We start from the raw sequence: 18,431 nt of genomic DNA, 5'->3' as shown, positions 1-18,431 counted from the left end.
TTTAGTCCTCGACTTACGACCGGTTGGGGTCGCGGCATTAAAAAGGTTGAGAACCACTGTGATAGATTGATAAAATTCTATGTATAAGAAACATAGTTGTGTATATTCCTAATATGAATGAAGTGGATGAAGTTCCATCTAAGTTCTCAGAGAGGTATCAACAAATTCAAGGTACTCTTAAGCACTGCAGAATTACAATTACTCAATCAAAATGTTTAATCCAAACGAACAGGGATGGAGAACACAAAACCATATTAACAAGGACTGACCATGTGCTGGCAGCATTGGGAAAAGAAAGAAAATTCCTGATTGAAAGATGATTAGAATTTATCTGTACTCCTCCCACCCCCCTGCGATTTATTTCAAATCCATTGTTTTTGTATTTTTAATGATGCTGCTTTGAATTTTGGATTTGTGGTTTTTTCAATCTTATTCATTCAATTGTGTTTGATTTTCGGACACTTCCTGGACAAATCCTTGTAGCTTTCTTGGCCAGGTTTTTCAGAAGTGGTTTGCCATTGCCTCCTTCCTAGGGATGAGAAGAAATGACTGGTCCAAAGTCACTCAGCAGATTTTCTGTCAAAGACAGGAGCAGCACTTAAAGTTTCCTGGTTTCAAGTCTGATGCCTTAACTACTACACTAAACTGGTTCAAATTATCTGGGTATTAGAAAAACTGGATATAAGAAAAACTGGGTATAAGATGTATTGAACAGAGTTAACACTCCACATCGTACATTTTGTCATAAATTCCATTCACAGACAAATCTTTTTTTTATGTGTTGAGAGTGACCAACTCTAGCTATTCAATCTTTAGATGCTAAGTACTTTCCTGTTTTAACAACTAGTATTTCTTGTGTAGTTCTCCTTTGTATAGCTTTATCCTGAAGTCAAAGTACAAGTATAAATTATCATGTTGCAACAAGTTCGTAAAAATGCATAAGTTACTTGTACCCGTGACCTATTAGTACCTTTAAGTTGACTATCTGAACTTTTGATCGCATGAGTTCCTGGGAAAGTTCTCTTCTGTACTTACACACTTGGGAAATATTAACACTAAAGGCCAGGCCCCTGTTCTGAGAGATTTGTGGCAAATCCTTTCCCTCATCTCCCTTTTTCCCCACCCAAGTGAGAGAAAAAAATATTACAAATGCTTCCATCGAATGATCCAGAAATTTGAAAGGGGAATGACATGACGTTTGAAAGACAAAAATTAAAAATGGGATTGAACTTTGCTTTAATGCCATAAAACTCTGCTCCAATTTGCTTTATTTTTTAGATTATTTTAATTCTGTTTTGAAAATATAGCTAACATTTTAAGGAGTTAGAGGAGATTATTTAATTTATTCTAAGAAAAATCATGTAAGAAAGCAAAATCAAGATTAGCCTAAGTGTAGCAGTGATCATCACTGATATATGAAATCTGGCCCTCAGATCTAAATATCAGTTGCTTTTTACTTTATGCCAGGCCATTAGATGTAAAGTCTCTCTTAAAGACTCAAAAGAGACCTCCTGAAAAGGAAAAAAGTATCATAATCTCTTGGGCTTCTTTCTATACTCTAAATAAGTGTTTGGTATATTCCAATATTTCCTTCACTCAGTACCTAAAAATACTGTATTTTAGATTAAACATGACTATTTGAGAGTTGAAGAAGGGTGCAAATCAGCATTTCTACAGCAATGCTTTGAAAGCAGGTTTCATCCAGAAAATATAATTGAGACTAAAGTTACATACTTTTAATTTTTTTCCAAATATCCTTTGGTTTGGCTCCCTTACATACATTTCCAGTTTATCAGATTGATCATACTGTAATTAAATCCTTCCTCGTACCCTTAAAATCATCTTTGTTTATTCAGTTAGTCTACTTTCTGGAGACTTTCTCCTTTCTCTACCACTATCTCTCTCCCACTTTTTCCACCAAAAGCTCTGTGAACTAGTTATTGCAGCCCTCCAAAGTTTAGAACTTTTGATTGTCTTCTTGAGAACAGCTTGCACTCTTTAAGGAGGGAAGTAAAATTTGCCAAAGACTGGAAAAACTGCTAACGCAGCAAAAGGAACAGATGAAGAAACTGTGGGGAAAGCAACAGGAAGAGAGAAAAGGAGGTAGTGTGCTGTTGGGTAAGAAATTCATGCTACAGCTGTTACAAAGAACACAGATCTTCCCCTGATATCCACAGGTCTGCCAGTTAATTATTTCTTGGCAGTCTGTTGTTCGGAGCACATCTCTGTTACTAGTTCTGATACTGGAATTAGGTAAACAACAGAAAAAGAAATATCTTCAGGAAAAAAAACAAAGGGATAGCTCAGAAATGTATTGTATTGTATAGTCTCTTCCTTCCCCCCACATTCTTCTTATTACCCAAAGATAGTCTTTATTGTGATACCTGTAGATAAGGGCAGAAGAAACAAGAAAAGGCAGCTTTTACCATCAGCTTCTCAAACTTCATCTTATCTGACAAAATAGACCAACTTTACTTCATCTTTCTTTAAATATCAACAAAATTTTAATGCAAAATTTTTATAGGCCTTATAAGACATTCCATGGAGTATCTCTGAATATTGGACAAGTAATAATAATAATGATGATGATAAAGTTGGAAGGGACCTTGGAGGTCATCTAGTCCAACCCCCTGCTCAGGCAGGAAACCCTATACCATTTCAGACAAATGGCTGTCCAGTTTTTTCTTAAAAACTTCCAGTGTTGGCGCATTCACCGCTTCTGGAGGCAGATTGTTCCACTGGTAATTGTTCTAACTGTCAGGAAGTTTCTCCTTAGTTCTAGGTTGCTTCTCTCTTTGTAAGAAATGGCCACAGAGCGATTCCATTATAGGGGCATGTGTCTTTTCGGATGAAATCAGATATGCCTTTCTTTGATTAATATTAGGATATGCTCAGCCAATTAAAGATCTGTACATACTTTTACTCTCTTATGGCAACATCCCTTTAAAGCAATCTCATTGTTATGGGAAACATAACTTCTGCTGCACTGCATAGAAAGCCAGCATTCTGCAGTAAATGCTGACAAGAGGAAAGAAACAATGTGATCTTGTTAGCATGAAACAATTCAAAATAAAAATTGTTATAAATTAATGCTAAAGCATATACACCATAATTTTATGTTCCATTTCTGACATCATTATTTAAAAGAGTCTTGGATATAATAATAATAATAACAACAACAACAACAGCAGCAGCAGCAGCAGCAGCAGTAGTAGTAGAGTTGGAAGGGACCTTGGAAGTCTTCTAGTCCAACCCCCTGCTCAGGCAGGAAATCCTATACCATTTCAGACAAATGGTTGTCCAGTCTCTTCTTACATTATTAAGATAGAAAATTAAAAAAATAAACAAAGGAAGAGCTGCTGCTAATCAAAACACAAACTACTAAAACTGATGGATAAATGGTTCCAAATCCACACTAGGTTCATATTACCTACCATATTTCCTACTATTTCACAAATAGTAGAAAATTATTTGTGAAAACCACAATTGTTTAGCTTCGTTGTTTGTGCTGATTGAAACCAAATGAATTTCACAGTGCCTCAATGCATGTGAATCCTGCCAGGATGAAATACATTTCCATAGGCTATATAACTTGGAACTTCTTAATATAGAGTACTGTCTATATCTGGAGTCTCAAATTGTCATGATAATTATGTGAGCACTAGGTTTATTAGTGCAAAGGCTCTTAGAATCTTCCCCTATGTGCTGATTCAAAAGTCTCTACTGCCTCAAAAATGAAGATTAGCATTAAACATACATTTATAGACACCACCAACCCCCACAAAACAGAGCTCTGTTTTCACTATTTCACTTTGTCTATTTACTTGGCAGCATTTTTCATTAACCAGAATACCATTATTTGCTTTGGTTGTTATAGAATAACAACATACCCTGTAACCAAACTGGAAACTTGGCAGGATATATCTCCTCAGTAAAAGGAACTATGTCTGAAAAAAAATTGTCCAGTTCTACCCAGAATTAAGAATGTTATTTGGCAATTTTCTTTAAAGGAAAAAATGTTGCATCTTCCATTTGGCATATACCATCTCTCAGAAGAGGCTGCAACTCCTGCAGATTTGATTCAAATTCAGTTTATTTATAAAGGAAAACAGACTAAAAACTTATTAAATAAGTACAATCAACCACATAGGGAAAAGGTAATCGCCACTTGGAGCTTTCTCATTATAACTATGAAGTACAGTAGCATGTTGGGTTGGGTTTTCAAATTAAATGCAATAGATTTTAGTCAATTCTTGAAGAAATCAGTACCAGTCCTTTGGGTTGTGTGTATGTGAAGGGTGTGTAAGTGTGAAGATAACTTAATGCCAAGAGTAGCACAAGCCATTTGGGTATATCTCCTAGGGAAGACCAGAAATGGCATTCCATCACCTTCCCATGAAGAGGTAGCTTGATCAAATTTACTGAGCTCACTGAGAAATGCCACTTCTTCTATTGCTGCTGCTTCTTGTCTCTTTTCTCCATTACTGAGGTAGCCATACTCTCATATATTAGTGGTTAACTGAAGACAAAGAGTGTCTTAGTGATCCTGGTTTCATTGTCCTGTTGTCCTTTGCTGTCTGCAGGAGTCAGATAAAGGAAAGCAGCCTTATCCTATTCATGGAGCTGTGGTGGCTCACTGATTAGAATGCCTTATTACAGGCTAACTCTGCCCTCAGCCAGGAGTTTGATCTGACCGGCTCAAGGTTGACTCACCCTTCCATCCTTCTGACATCAGTAAAAAGAGGACCTAAATTGATGGGGACAATATGCTGACATTTGTAAACCACTTAAGAGAGTTGTGTAAAGCACTGTGCAGCAGTATACAAATCTAAGTGCTATTGCTATCCCTACCACTACTGTACTGCTGGTCCTAGCTATTTAGAGCAAACTGACAGTTCCAACTTCAGATACGAGGGCATTTCAGTGGGGGCTACTACTGTCCCATCTAGGCATGTAGCTTGGTTTTTTCCATAGTCCTAAGGAAGATCCATGGAACCTGGCACAAATCTGCAACCTGTTTGATTCCAACTGTTGCTCTTCTGCTGTGTGAATATAGCCACACAAAATATTTGGAGGCCAAATGTGGCCTGGTGGTTGGGAGCTTAAAATCCCTGATTTACTAGAGATACACTTGAGCGATTTATATAGGTTCTGCTCAGAAGTTCTAATCAACATTGTACCCTTCTAGATGTTTACCGTAGCTCAAATTAGGTCTGAAGTGGCTACAAAAATAGAAGATGGAAGTCAATATGTCGCTTATTTAATGCAGGTTACTTTATAAAGATAGCTTCTATTCTCCTTAAAAATGTTGCCTTAAAACAAAATAAATTCAGCATTAGTGGATGTCAGTAGAAAAGCTATGAATCCAAAAGATAAAAATTAAATGTATTTATTAAATTTGCATACAGCTGTAATCAAGAACTCCCAGCAGTTTTAAAAATAAGAACAGCATATATAACTTATAAATGTGTCCACTGTAATCATTACTATAGTTATTTCTAAATAAATGTGACATAAATTCAGAGTTATAAGAAAAGCAGTTAATTATCTTTTCTCCCAAATACATTGATATTAAAGTAATATTATATAATCACAAGTCAGAGCAAGGCATTCACTGCTAGTTATTAGCCTCTTTTTAGCATTAAGCAATAACCATCTTTTCTGTGGTGATGCTTCAAGGAATAAAATAAACTTGCTTTAAAGAGGAAATGTTCCTTGTATATAATTTAAGCAGCAACTTCACCAGTCAGGAGGATCTGAGTCATGCCTGGAAACCCATCACTGTGCAAGAGGGTTTTTTTGTCTGTGAGGGATGGGGGAGAGTAGTATCTTGGTAGCATAAACTTACTGGAAAGGAATAACTAACAAAATCTCTTTTCAGCAGACGAACTGAATGGATACAGAGTGTGTGATTGTGAGCTGTAAAAAAAACTTTAGTCAATATATAAACAGGCAAAGAAAATGAAAATCCTACATTTCAGAGATACATCCAGGAAGTATTATACAGACATTAATTACAAGATGTTTTTATATGGTATTTGTTTGACTAAGCAGCACAGCCTAACTTTCTTGTTATTCAACAATACAATATGCCCCAAATATAAAGAACATGAAGTTATATCTAAAGAGTAGATAGGGAACAAAAGATCATTGATAAAGGATAATGTTTGCAGGTCAGAGCTGAAATGTGGGTTCCTTGGTGCTCTCTGAGCTTGGTTATTTTGTTGCAGACATTTCATTACCCAAGCCTAGTGCACTAATAATGTTACCTAGTTTGAGTAATGAAACGTCTACAACAAAACAACCAAGCTCAGTGAGCACCAAGGACCCCTCAAAGAAGAGCATATCTGAATTGTCTTGTATCAAGTCACATCTTTGAATCACAGAGCTTTGCACTAAGGTTTCCCAAGGCCCATGGAAACAATTTTTTCCAGAACAACGTACTATCCCTAATCCAACACAATCCTTTTTTTTCTTGACATTAGGAAAAGGACTTGCTAAACTTTAAAAAAAGTATTAATTATTAATAGAACTAAATGTTATACTTTTCATTTGCTCTTTGTTCGTAACTATTCTAGACATAAAGAAGATAAATTTACAGAGTTGCAAAATAAATAACTATCCAGCTATAATATGGCTACTTCCTTCTTGGAAATTCCAGCAGGATTAAGTGAGGTATAAAAATGAAACAAAACACCTTCTTAGTAATAGACTGATATCATATAACAGGAATGGCTCACCTTTTTATGACTGATGCCATACCTCTTCCAGTTCTAAGTGCAAATGCCAGACTGTATGAAAATGTTGAACTCTGTGAGATTATTAGTGAGTCATGACCCCCTTACTCTATGTAAATGCTGGCCACACTGACATCTAAATACAGACCAGGAACCAGAAATCATTTCATAATCATACAGAAATGAAAAAAAATATTTCATTAATTTCATGCATTAATTCGATTGAAGGAGGATTTTTTTTTTGTTTTACATGAATGCAAACTGTTAAAACTGCATTACTGTGTGTTGTTTATTTGGTTGTTACTGCTGCACAATAAGAGTTATAGGAAAGATTATGAATGCTGTTTCTATGTTGGTATGTTGTTTCACTTCATTATTCTCTTCTTCTTATATGTCTCTTGCCTTGTTTCTTTTTTCTTTTTAAATCAGCCTTTGTTACATACTATTCCCTTTATTATTCTTTCCTTTCCCTCCCTACTGATTTACACAGCATTAGTAACTGGTTGATCATTATTGTTAATTTGTGTGTAGAGGACAACTGGAATATGTGTCATGACTTAAAATCATATTTTATAGGATTTTTTTTACTTTAATCACTCTTATTATTTGGGGAAGAAAGCTTTGGTCTTTGATATGTTTCAGTATAATATGGATGGTTGTGATGTATGCCTTTTTCTTGTTTCTTTAAATTTTAATAATTTGTAAATTGATAATTTGTAATTTCCTTTGTAACATGACATTTTAAAAGGTTGGGATTCCCAGTTAACTGCAGACAATTATTAGTTAAATACTGTATATAAGGATGGCAACTGAAATTGCTTCAACAGACTGACATTGTTCCTAAAGTTAAAAAGCTGTTATAGAAAGCTTGGTCAGTGAAATTAATGTATGTAATAACTTTAGCATGTGAGAGGTATTGGCATTATATTTTAATAGGCATTTAAATGCCAATTAAAATATATTTTAATTGGCATTTAATATTTTAATTTATTCTCAAGAATAAATATTGAATGAAAAATATTGCATTATGAGATCAGTGTACAGCTCTTCTGAATTTCTATGGTCCAACCAAAGATTCTTCAGAACAAATAACTATTTATTTTCAATGCCTCTATATTAAGGGTTTGTTTGTTGCCTTTGAATTAATCTTGATTCCTGGCGACCATCAAGACAAGTTTTATTAGAAACATTTTTGGAAGTGTTTTGCCGTTGCCTTTTTCCTGTGACTAAGAAAGAATGACCATCCAAAGTCACCCATGTAGAAAGATTCATGCCTAAGGCAGGACTCCATAGTCTAATCTGGTATGATATCTTTAGCCACTGCATCTTTCATATACTAAGTTAAATGGCATTTAATAAGGGTTGAAGGTTGTGTGAATCAAAATAAGGGTTGAAGGTTGTGTGAATCAAACTTTGGATCTTGGTTTAGATCATAGGACATATATTTGGTTCCAGACTCAAGTTTTTGTCACTGTGCTTGTCTATATTTTCTCTGAAGCTTTGAGTGCATGACATGAGGAGTTTTGTTTATCAGACAGTTTGCCGCAGAGTGTGATGCTGATTAGGGCTAAAAGGAAGTGACCTGCTCAAGGTCACCAGGCTGGATTCTATGCAAAAAAGGAAAACTAAAACTTGGATCTCCATGTTTGTCATCTAGCACCTTAATCATTAGACCGCACTGCAAGAGTGTGCATCTACATTTAATTTAATAGCTCCTTGGTTTGCTGTTCTCTTCAACAGGAATAACATGAATCTGGCACACAGAAAACATTTTTTGCTAGGTAATTTCCTGATAGTGGTTCTTTAATATGTGATAGAGATGCCTTCAGAGCCTTTTTACAGATGTTTATAGATATTATAAAGTTTGTGGCTTTGAGAAAACTGTTATATGTACTGTTTAGCAGGTACTTTAATGCATCATTTCTGAATAATGATGATTTTATTAAGTAGAAGAAACTGAAAAAGCAGGATTTTTAAAATTAAGATGACTTGATTACGTCTTGGATATGGAATACTGCTATAGACTTTATCTTTGGAGGAATCATAGTTTTCATAAATTATAAACATACAAAGAAGCTACAATAAACATTAAAGCTCAGAAGGAAAAAATTACATGTATACACATTGCCTCCACCTCCTAATCAATAAGCTTTATACATCCAAAACACTTTTATTACACTAAGGCAGTGGTTCTCAACCTTTTTAATGCCGCGACCCCCAACCACTCGTAAGTCGAGGACTAAACCGGTCGTAAGTCGAGGACTAAACCGGTCGTAAGTCGAGGACTACCTAACCGGTCGTAAGTCGAGAACTTTACCTGCCCAGGAGCGCCACGCATGCGTGGTTCCGCCCCCTGCGCCGGCCGAGGCGTAGCTGGCAAGCGGCAGAGACCACCAGCTGGCAAGCGGCAGAGACCACCAGCTGGCCCAGCCCAAGGGAGGTAAGGCACCCACCGGAAAAGGGGAAAAAATGGCGGACAGCCATGCTTGGCGACCCCCATGAAATGGTCGATCGACCCCAAATGGGGTCGCGACCCATAGGTTGAGAACCGCTGCACTAAGGCAATGAAAATTGGGAAAAAGAAGAAATATCTTAAATATAACAATTAATATTGATAAATCTACTAAGAATATAAAAGATAATGTAAGATGTTGCATTATTTGAGAGATTTTGATGCATTCTTCCATGACCTTACAATTTATTGTTTTAATGTTTAAGTTCGATTGTTTTATTGTATGTCACCCACAGCAATATTACTGGGATGGATAATTATATACATTTGATAAACAAACAAACAAAATGTGATTCCAGGATTGATTAGTATTTAGAGAACTTTTATTATCATAAATATACTTTTAAATGAATTTACAACTTATAGAATTAATTTTGTTGTAGTTAATTATCTGGATTGAAATTGGATTGTGCTTCCTAAATCAGTAATCTTCTTTCATAAGAGTCCTGAACATCTAGCACTTTTTTCAAGCACTGGGCCAAAGCTCATTACCAAATCTGTCTGGATTGTGGTTAATGGTTGTAATTTGTTTTCTCTGGCATAGCCATAGTTAAATAGCTGGTAAATCAATAAAGGGTTGGTTCAAATAGTGTGGAATATGTTTCCTATAATCTTAAAACTACAGATAGTGCTTAACAATCACAACCACAATTGGGATTGGTCACTCTGTCACTAAGCAATGTGGTTAAGTGAAACATAACATAACCTCATGTCTGCCATGGGCATTAAGCAAATCACCCACAGTTATTAAGCAAGAAATCATGTGACTGCAACGTGCAATTTTACTGCCAGCTTCTGCACTAATTATTGGAAGTCAATTGTGAAGCAAGTAAATGGTGATTATGTGACCATAGAATGCTGAGACAGTTGTAAAAACTCACCAACTGCAAAGCGCCCAAATTATGAACATGTGACCACAGGGATGCTGCACTGGTTATAAGTGTGAGAACCAATATAAAATTACTTTTCAGTGTCACAATAACTTCAAACAGTTGCTAATCAAAGTAGCCATTAAGTGAGGACTTTCTATAGGATAATATTAGAAAAAGCTAGCTGCATATACAGAATACTGGATTCTTTAGTGCATGTTGAATAAACATGGCTTAAAATCACCTTGCTGTTGGATACAAAAAGTCAGACTCTTAATTCATACAGTTTGTTTTTTTCCTATTTTAGATTGACAACAACAGGATTACGAAAGGACTCTGGATTGATTGCTATGTATTAAAGATGCACAACCATGACAACCTCCTTCTTAGGGCTGAGGTAGCGTGACTGGCCCAAAGTCACCTTGCTGGCTTTGTCCCTGAGGCGGGACTAGAATTCAGTCTCTTGGTTTCTAATCTAGTGACTGGTTTTCATACCACATAAGGTAGAACTAGATATATTGAAAAACTCTCACATATAAATATTTTTATTGGATCACCAGAATTCAATAATTAAAATTCATTGGTTATTCTGATGTTAGTCTAGTATATGTGCATGTTTTCCCTTTGTCTATCCCAGGGGTAGGCAACCTTGGCTCTTTTATGACTCGTGGACTTCAACTCCCAGAATTCCTGAGCCAGCCATACTGGCTCAGGAATTCTGGGAGTTGAAGTCCACAAGTCATAAAAGAGCCAAAGTTGCCTACCCCTGGCTATCCCCATTGATATTCTGGTATTCCTCAGAATTCTAACCAATCTTGACATTGTTGGAACCTATTGAGATTTCATTTCCCTTCTCTCTTCATAAGGTTTGTGTCTGAGGAGTTCATTCAATCAGTTGGTCATCCAATCTTATTTGTCCTCAGTTTTCAAAAGTGATCTGATCACTTGACTAGCTTTCAAAATGTTTGTTTTATTTTGTGTTTTTGGAGCACATATAAATAAATAAAAAGGAAGCAAATTGCTTTTCTCCATGATAAACGAGGGTTTGCAATTTCCAGTATGCATTGTTTCTTAAATACAATGGAAACTGTGCACATGGGCCTCAAGAACTGTTGATTGATTGGTTTAGATAGCAAACATTTCAACATCCCCTAACCAACGATCTGGATGCAATTTTAAGAGATATAACAAAGTTATAGACTTATAAGACACATTTGATTGGTTTTATATCAGATTAGCAAAATACATGTTAATATTCTAAGCCATAATATAGTATTTATTTTTGCCTTAACATAACATCTGGCCTGCGGGCCGGCAGTTTGACACCCCTGCCTTAAACCAACTATGAATTTTCCTAACTTTATATGGCTATCTTTTGCATAATCCTGGGAGAAGATGAATTTCATTTAAAGTACTCCTAACATGTGCTATATGCAAATTCACATACACTTTTAAAGACATTTTGTCTTCTGAACTTGGTCATTACCTAGCTGCATTTGCTAATTGCTTCATTTGGTTTGTCTGTGAGGAAAAAAAACCTTAATGCTACTGAGAATATAAATCTAGAAATTATGTGCACAAAAAGTAAGCAATCAAAAGAGTACTTCAGCACAATTATTTATTATATCATTTATGTATTTTACATAGCAATTAACCTTGCAGTTGTGACTATAGGTTGCTTACATAATGTTAAAAGCGAAACAATAACCCAACAATTAATAATAATGGTGCTTAATGACAAACTCAGTTCAAACCTTAAGAAAACACAGAATTACACCAACAGCTCTCCTAACCTTCAGACCTCATGCTGCAGTCTTCAAGGATTTACAAAATGCTACTGGTGTCAGGCCTATATTCTCTAGGACAGGGCTTCCTAAACCTTTTGCAATCAGACCTCCCTAATGTACACACCTTCCCTAATAATCCAAATAGCAAAATGAATACAAATGAACAATGAAAACATATAATGCAAGAGTACTTTTAACAAAGGCATAAAAGAAAAAATTAAAACCTTCACACCTCCCCTGGATTCCCAAGGGAAGTACACTTCATTTTGGGAAACTCTGCTCTAGGGGTAACAATGTTCCAATGGGCAGATGCTTCAGGCAAATTTCCTGGATCTCCATCAGAAAACAAAGTTAGTAAAAGGACTTGGAGCATGTTCATCCTCTTACAGTTGATGGAATGGCAGAAAGGATGGGTACCTCTGATCTATGTGATAAGAACCATTTGTTTGGCATTTTCATTTTAATTCATACATGCCTTAATTTTGAATTTAAAGTTTGTAAAGAACACTATTAAATAAAAGGATGCCTCTCACTGCAAAATAACTTTCACATGAAAAGCAAATATAAAAACATACATTATTGATCTAGTGTGTTAGAATCCAGAGTGATAAGACTTATACAAATATTTAATTTGTTATTTCTACTTACATATTGCTTTCAAAGTTTACATTTCCCAAAGCAATTGCAATTACTACTGGTTTATTTAGTAAAAACAGGCATAAAGAACAGATTGTAAAAGTTTACACAACATACACCAGCAACTATAAAGGTAGTCCTCATTTTGTGATCACAATTGTGACTGGCAACTTAGTCATTAAGCAAGTGCTCATTAAGTGAAAATGTCTTTGCTTATAATTTTACTCCAGCTTTACTGTGCATTGCAGACACGTAAAACTTGTAAATGCAAAAATTCATCACAAATTTAATTTTTGCTCACCATCCTAATGCAAATGGTTGTTAAACAAGGACTACCTGTAAAGACTTGTGCTTTTCAAAGGACCAAGAGATTAGATCTGGAAAGTCTTTTTCAAAGAAATTTCACAGAGCCACAATTGAAAAAGTGGAATTCTTAACAGAGAACAATCTAATTTTCTTTGTGAGTGGAATGTATACCTGCCTCATCACTTCACCATAATGTGGTGTATTAGAAATCAATAGGGAAAATATATCCCTTCACAATATTGTGATCCGGGCTATATTTGGGCTTTCAGTACCATGTTGCAACATGCCCAAAGAACAAAAAAGAAAATGTTAAACAACAATCTAAACAATTTATTAATATATTTAAGGGGAAATTAAAAAGATGCAGTATTTTTATGATAGTTAAGAGATCTATACTTAGCAAGCCTACATGTTTTTAGTGGCAAAATACTTAAAATAAATTTATCTGAAACACTGGATTTCCTGCTGGTGTTAACATGCAATAATGAAACTTCAAGAAAAGGAACCATGAAAAATATTATCCACACACATACTTTCTTTAGTACCTGGATAGCTTTACAGTTCTTCAGTCACAATATCCACACTATAATAGGGCAGCTGTCCAGCTATTTGAATCAGATACCTTTCTTTTTTTAAAGGCAAAACTTCATTTTTTAATTGATATTCAAATATCTTAAGCATCTAATTTACATAGCAGCCCATCTCATAAACATGATTCTGGGCCATAAAACAAATACTATAAACAAATAAAAATAACCATTAAAAACAATTCAACATATACAGTAAATAAGACAGTGGGAGAATGGAGCAACATATTACACACAGTGCAATCACCTCATGGGCTCCCTATTTTCATGGGATCCCCAAGCTTGACTGGAAAAAAAAAAAGATTTTGAGAGAATTCTAGAAGGCCATTAGGACTGGGGCTAATGTCACTTTGGGGCAAATGATATTCATCGGGGAGGGGGGTAGTAAATTCTGCTGCAGAAAAGGCCCACCTCCTGTTTCCCATCAGATGTCATAAGTACAGATGTGACCTTTAATGTGCCCCTCCTCCCAGAGTTGATGGTATGGTTGTTAACAGCAGCGATTGTAACAGACCATTTATGACATTTATTTCAAAGCATTCACATTTTAAAATTAATGACTGTAGATGACTTTCAAACTCTTAACAAGAAGCGGCACAATCTTACGTATCTGAAAGGTAATAGCAAAAAGTGCCTTGCAATGAACTCCAGCAGCAAATCTTTTTGATTGCCCTAGACTCATCTGAAATTTTAACAGACTATTATAGAGACCATTTTCACAAAATGTCTTGAAAAAAGTTAAAAGTTTTCAGGTGAGGTTCCAGAGAATTCTGGGATTTCATGATTGGTCACCAGGGGAATTACAAACCTAGAGACTAGTTGTATTAATTAACCATGTAACTTTATTCTCCAAAGCAGACTATGAATATTTGGTGGTCTGGCAAGTGACATATGTCTGAACATTTTTACTGATGGAAATTATGCCGCCATTCTCACTACTAGAGTGACATACACTCCTTGGGTTTCTCTTTAACAGAATATATCTTGATGAAAGTTAAGAAATTCTCAGCTCTTTCGTACTATATGTGCCTTTGCTTACTTATCTAATAATAATTATATTCATATCTTCCAGTGCTTTCATTGTGCTGACCAAACAAAATATATCTGCATATGTTAATCATGTGGATTTTTTCCTTTTCTTTACATAGAATTTTTTTTACACTTTAGAAAAAGTTGGATGGAGACAAAGAGTCACTCTAGTAGTGAGATCGGTGTGCATATATATTTAATAAATAAATAAATATTATTTTCATCAATAAAACAAATGAACAAAACACTATATTCCAACATATACATCGAATAATCAACACAGCAGCAATTATCTACATCTCTTTAAACCTAAATTTGCATGCACCAGATGTGGGGGCATGGATGGGTGGAATGACCTATAAAGTCACAGTTTGGCTGGAGCATTCTAGCCACCAAGATACAATTGCTTCTGTTTTACCATCCTGATTTCTCTATATGCAATGTGAATACATGTACATGTGTACAAGGACAATCCAAATTGCCCTTTTACCACTAATCTCTTCTAATTTCTTCTTAAAACTGGAAGATACCCTGCAACAGTACATTCTGTATAAACATATACTTATTAATTTAACTTCTGAATTTGACAATATAAATTCACTTATCTAAGAACAATCAGAGAATTATTTGGATTCATGACTGATTAAGCAATTTGTGACCAAACACTATTTATTCTAAAGACCACTATTGTCCACTTATATGCCCTTCTAGTGAACACAAATGGGTTGTAACTATAAGAAAATATACACTATGCTGCCTTTATTCATTGAAGCAGTAAATGTTTCAAACACATGCACACAATAATATCTATTCCAATTTTTTTTTAATTTAATGACTTAAAAAACAGGAAACAATTTTCCCTGGATTCAAGTTACAAAGAAAATCCTTTTAAGAATAAAATCAACTAAAAGTTTATTTGTCCAGCAATATAAGTAATTTTTAACATTCCATTTTGAGTAATCATTAACTTTTGCTTGTATCAGAAAGCTATAAAAACAATGGATGAGAATGCTAAATAGTAAACAACTATTGTTCAGATAGCCAGATCAAGATTGTGAAATAAGAGAAATCCAATGAGCAACAAAACAGAAGTATATTGCTAAGATGAATACCCTAAGAGTAAGACTAGTTTTTGTAAATCTTTAAGTATCTAGAACAGGGTGTCAAACTCGCAACGTCATGTGACATGTCGCGACGTATCGTGACTTTTTTGCCATTGCCGGCAATGGGGCGAGCACGGTTTCGCTATGATGCATCCGGCCCACGGGCCGGCAGTTTGACACCCCTGATCTAGAACCTCCTAACAGGTAAATAAGGAACTGAAGACAGCTCTTCTACTGGTCTTCTAGATTTTTTTTAAAACTCACTATAATTAATGTTAATTAAAAAAAGAACATTATATCATCATCTTGTAGCAATGATTTAGTTAAAATATTACTAATATCTAAGAGCAGCTCTATTATTATTAAACTGTGTAAGACAGTAACATATTGTGTTCACAAGTATTATCTAGTTGAGGAAAAAGGTAATAGTCTGTACAAATGAGTAAAACAGCTAACAGTAAATTTATCTGGTATGGTTTATATTTTTTAAAGTAATGAATCAATCATATCATAAGACAACCTACTTTTAATAAGACTGGACGTGTAGTAACACTTGCAAAACATTCCAAACAATAAAAAAAATGTCTGTCAAAATTAAACAACTGAACTGCATAAATTGACTTCCCTATAAACTGATGGATAGAGGAGCTATTGTAATAATAGCACTGACTTCCTTTCAGCTAATGCAACTGTAACATAGATGGTATACAGATAAAACTTCCTCTAAGGGTCAGCTGTATAAACTGCCCATTTAGTATACCACTTCCTCTTTTTTTAAAGAACTGTTCAGCATACAGTTCAAATTGCAAAGCATTAAGAATTTAATTAACAAAGCAGGAAATGGCTCTATGTTGTAAATGGTTTCAGAGCTTCTTTTAAAAAAATGATTTGTACCTCTTTGCTAATGTTATTATTATTCAATTTTACAGACAAACCTCTGTAACAAGCTTATCTTATCCATACAGGCAAAAGTCCATATGAGAATGCATTAAAAGCCCCTCTAAAGAATATTGTAATAAATAATGTCTACACTACTGGACCCAGATTCAAATCCTAAATTTTGCCCTGAAGCACAGTTCAGAGACTTATGAGCCAGTCACCTTCCTCCCAGTCTTGTGGGATTTTTTGCCATGATCAAATGAGAAGACAGCAAACTAGACATCTTGCCTTGACCTTCTGAAAGAAAGGCGAGATATAAATTTAGCTAAGAAATACTTACAAATTGAATCAGTGCTCTCATGATATGCTTATCAATGGTTTTCTGAACTAACCCAATTTTTCAGGTTTGCAGGCTTCATTGCATCATATATTGCTGTGGTTGGTACGAGGCATTGTCAGTATTTCAAACAATGTCTGACCCAACTACATCTAATAGTCTGGAGAAAATTGGTTTGGGAAAGGCTGATCTTCCCACTGCCTCTAATTTCACATTATATAAATATTAATATGTTAATTAAATTACGGTAGGGCAGATTGTCTGCCTAACTTGGGTTAATTTCAATATCTTGTAAAAAATATATTGTAAAAATATAGGCAAAGATTCTTGAATAAAAGGAAAATGATGGAGAGATGATGCACGCATGACTATACGGTACCAAAATCAAGCATTACAATATACTGATTAGCTTGTTGGGAGCCAGTGGGCCCAGACACCTACCTCTTCAATTGTCAACATCGGAGAGCAAAATCTCCCTTTAACTATTTCCAAGCACCCCACATCCGTCAGAAGAAAATTAGAAGCAACGACCCACTGTGATTTAATTCTCTACAGACAATTTGACACCGAACAAAGCAACAGCCAACTAACCCAAGCAGCTTTCAGTCGAACCGGACGGGTAGGAAGATCGTAGTCGGATCAAAGAAAGTTCCACAGACTCTAGCAAAACAAGCCATCTGCCTGGACAAGACTAAAAAAAAAAGCGAGAAAGTGGCCGCCAAAAACCGCTTAAAGTGGTCGGAAAAGAAGAGGGACTTACTTTCCTAAGCGTGGAGAGATGAACTCCGCCAATTAAGTCCACCGTTTCTTCAGCCCGGAGGCTGGGAAAAAGGAGAGCGAGCCCACAGCCCAGAAGGAGCCTCTCTCTGAGAATGAAGCCGCCCGGTTTTCGGAACTTAAAAACAGGGGAAGTGAAAACCTAACCAAGAAGAACCGGCGAGGCTCATTCTCGCTTCAGCCAGTCCTGCTCCGCTGCAGAGAGGAACCTCGGGCGCCTTGCAGAGGCTACTGTGCGTTCCGACTTTACTTCCTGGTCGTAAGCAATTTGCATAGTTCTTCTGGAAAGGGCGCCCGGGCGGGGAGGGGGGCTGCGCTGGGTAAAAAGAGAAGTTAAAAAAAAAAAAGGTGGGCATTTTCCAAAAAGGGCGGGCGCAACCAAACTTGCAAGAAAGTTGCGTCTACAAGTAGCCACAAGAGCGTCCTCCCAAATGGGCGCAAGCCAGCGGCTGCGGGGGAGGGGGATGTGGGAGAGAGGTGCGGTTTTTGGTGCTCAAGTCACGCCAATGGGTAGAAGCGGCTTCTTCGCTGCGTAAAAGAGGGAACAGATTGGGCAGAAGCTGCAGGGGTCTCACAGCGCGTCTCAAACCCAAATGGATTGCCCTTCAGCTTTCCTCGCCGCTTTTATTCCGATTTCCCTCCGCGAATCCGCCACCGACTGGGTTCCTCTCGAAGCCTCCGGATTACAGTTCCTAGAGTTTCCAAGCAATGTCACCCAAACTATGTAAAACAAGAATTTGAAGAATCCGAATATATCTGCAGGGGAAAGTTCTGTTGAGGTCAGTGAGGTTATTCTCGGGGAGGGGGGGAAGTACAAGAAACCACAGCGGCAGGTATTTCAGTGGGCTAAAACATTCATTTCGGTTCAACTG

The 18,431-nt window shown here is 36.1% G+C and overlaps 1 protein-coding gene across 2 annotated transcripts in view; it reads right to left on the bottom strand.

The window, feature by feature from the left end:
• LYN (LYN proto-oncogene, Src family tyrosine kinase) overlaps positions 1 to 17,810 on the bottom strand; it is a 41,589-nt gene extending 23,779 nt beyond the window's left edge. For both annotated transcript variants that reach the window (XM_015812364.1, XM_015812365.1), the window contains exon 1: positions 17,543 to 17,810. The gene's annotated coding sequence lies outside the window, so the exon portion shown is untranslated. The remainder of the gene's footprint in view (positions 1 to 17,542) is intronic.
• Positions 17,811 to 18,431: the final 621 nt, after the last annotated feature.

This window comes from Protobothrops mucrosquamatus, unplaced genomic scaffold, assembly GCF_001527695.2.
Source record: "Protobothrops mucrosquamatus isolate PMUCROS unplaced genomic scaffold, P.Mucros_1.0 scaffold79, whole genome shotgun sequence".
NCBI classification, from domain to species: Eukaryota; Metazoa; Chordata; class Lepidosauria; order Squamata; family Viperidae; genus Protobothrops; species Protobothrops mucrosquamatus.
Note: the sequence above shows the minus strand (reverse complement) of the source record. Positions and strands in the feature narration are given on the sequence as shown.